The 3034-nt window shown below is 41.5% G+C and overlaps 1 pseudogene; it reads right to left on the bottom strand.

Annotated features, from left to right (window-relative positions):
- Positions 1-1657: 1657 nt before the first annotated feature.
- LOC142102576 (5S ribosomal RNA) lies at positions 1658-1776 on the bottom strand (annotated as a pseudogene).
- Positions 1777-3034: the final 1258 nt, after the last annotated feature.

The following is a 3034-nucleotide window of genomic DNA, read 5'->3' as shown; positions in this document are numbered from 1 at the left end:
GACTAGCGCTTGGCACAGGTAGTATTTCCGAAAATACTACCTTGGATGTCCTTGCCTTAAGTTTGCGACCTATGTCCCTGAAATCATTCTTTAGGACACCCCTTCTTCCTCTAACTCGGTCATTGGTGCCAACATGCACCAAAACCGCTGGGTCATTCCCAGCCCCTCCCAACAATCTGTCCACCCGATCCGCAATATGCCGAGCCCGAGCACCCGGAAGACAACACACTGTTCGGCATGCACGGTCCCGGTAACAGATTGCCCTATCTACCTTCCTAATAATTGAATCCCCTACCACCACAATCTGCCTGGGTCCCTGAGTAACTTTGGTCTCCTCTGTGCTGGAGAGACCATTCCCCTGGTTGCTAGAGGAAGCAGTCTCATCCAACTCTACCAATTCTAAACTGCCTTCCACAGTATCTTCATCCAATCTGGCAAATCTGCTGGGATTGCCTAGCTCAGAACTGGCCTGCCTCTTCCTCCCTCTGCTACCCCTAGTAACTGTTACCCAGCTGCCTACCTGTGCATCCTCCTCTGTCTCTGCTCCACCCTGCTCAGATAATGCATCAACGGTGAGCTGTAAACTCTGCTCCAGGTTGGCAATGTCTCTCAATGTTGCAATGGTCTGCTTTAGATCAGTTACCTGGGCTTCCAAAGAGACCAATTGCTCACATTTCTCGCAGAGGTATAAACCTTGGAACACTTGCTCCAAGTGTGCATACATATGACAAGATATGCATTGAGTGAGATCATCAAGCCTGCTACTACTCATCTTATTATGGCTAACCTAACTTCTTATAGCCTACAGTGAACGTTAGTACTAGCCTTTCCTAGCCACTTACCAGATTAAACCCCTTCCTGGATTCAACTCCATACTGGAACCAACTCCACACTTTAAACAAAAACAGCACTTGAAATCAAAAAAGCAGTGAAATCACAAGCTCAATGAAATCGCTTGCTACCTCCTGTTAAATAGAGCTTGCACTAACCAGCTGTATCAACTATGCAATTAAACCACACCCACTAGCTCTAACAGAGAGAAGGAAAAAAAAAAAAGGACACTTAATAAACACACAGAAAAACGAATCCCGTTCAATAAACACACAGAATAATTCCCCAAACTATATCACTCTCTCAGCACAGCACAGCAATCCTTACTGGAACCAACTCCACACTTTAAACAAAAACAGCACTTGAATCAAAAAAGCAGTGAAATCACAAGCTCAATGAAATCGCTTGCTACCTCCTGTTAAATAGAGCTTGCACTAACCAGCTGTATCAACTATGCAATTAAACCACACCCACTAGCTCTAACAGAAAGAAGGAAAAAAAAAAAAAGGACACTTAATAAACACACAAAAAAACGAATCCCGTTCAATAAACACACAGAATAATTCCCCAAACTATATCACTCTCTCAGCACAGCACAGCAATCCTTACTGGAACCAACTCCACACTTTAAACAAAAACAGCACTTGAAATCATAATGTGGTTATATAGTAATAGCCAGTATCTCGGAGAATACGTATCATACGTTGTGATAAACATAAATGAGGTATACTTACCCGGCGGGGCGCTCGGAATGGGGGAAGAAGGAGGAAGGAGGGAAGGGACCTCACCACCAAGAGCAGAAATCAGGGAACACTCAAGAGGAGAAAACCTACTACACCAGATGTTCTCAGGTGGTCTCCCATCCTGGTACTGGTCTGGCTCACCCCATTTAGCTTCCAAGATCTGACGGTATTGGGCGTGTGGTAGGATGATATGATAGTAGGTAAATCATCCGGATGGAAATCGACCTCACCTGCTGGTGTCAAAGCAGCTAACTCTCCATGAGAAACCGCGGCATCCCTCCGGATAAGGAACTACACATAAATGTAAAATCCATATAGAAAGGAGATTATATCAATGACTGTAATTCGAAATCTACATTCAAACCATATGGATCTAATGTTCTAAGGGTAAAAATAGATCTAGCCTCCTCTTTATTTATCTGTCTAACATGGTCTGCTCCTCTCCAGTTCTTAGAGACCTTCTTGATGGCAATAAAACTAAAATTGTCTATTTTGCTTGCATGCACTTCTCTAAAATGTTTAGACAAATTATGCTGTTCGAACCCTTTCTGTACATTTCTTAGGTGTTCACCAATACGGGTTTTCAATTTGCGAATGGTACGTCCCACATACTGCTTGTGGCAAGGACATTCAATGAGATATATCACATTCTCTGTATTACAGGTTAGAAAATCTCTAATCTTATATGTAATGCCCGTATGTGTAGAGCTATATTCTGTGAGTGCTAGAGCAATGTAGGATCTTACAGTTGTGGCAGATCCCACAATAGTAGAATCCTGGTTTCTGACTCTGAAGGGACAACCAATCATCAGGCCTAGGTTTGTTCCTAATGTGGTTGGAAACTAATTTCTTTTTAAAATCTGGTGCTTTTCTGAAAACGATGTCAGGATTATCAGGCAAATGGCCTTTAAGTGTGTTATCTTTCTGTAATAAATGCCAATGTTTCTTGATTGTTTTGCGCAATTGAGTAGATCCCTCTGAATATTCAGTGATAAAATAAGTCTTCTTCTGTTTGCCCATATACATTGATCTGGATTTATATGTCAAAAGGCCCTCTCTGTCAACACCTTCAATCTTTTTAAAATCCCTTTCCACAATTATTTGATTATACTGTTTATCAAGGAATTGTTGTTTCATAATGCTACCTTGTTCTCTATAGTCGTTTAAGGAAGAGCAATTGCGTCTGACTCTAGTGAACTGGCCTAGAGGGATGTTATTGATCCAGTTTGGATGGTGATGACTATCTGCTAGAATGTAACTATTCACGTCCACACTCTTCCTGAAGGTTTTTGTGGCTAAAATATGATTGGAGATAAAAATTTCCAAATCCAAAAATTCTACACGTTCTTGACTAAAATTGGAAGTGAAGGTAAGACCATCTGCATTGTTGTTCATATAGTGTAAAAATTCTTGTAGAGTATCCTCACTTCCTTCCCAAATGAAGAGAATATCGTCAATAT

This window comes from Mixophyes fleayi, chromosome 9 (assembly GCF_038048845.1).
Source record: "Mixophyes fleayi isolate aMixFle1 chromosome 9, aMixFle1.hap1, whole genome shotgun sequence".
Classification (NCBI taxonomy): domain Eukaryota; kingdom Metazoa; phylum Chordata; class Amphibia; order Anura; family Limnodynastidae; genus Mixophyes; species Mixophyes fleayi.
Note: the sequence above shows the minus strand (reverse complement) of the source record. Positions and strands in the feature narration are given on the sequence as shown.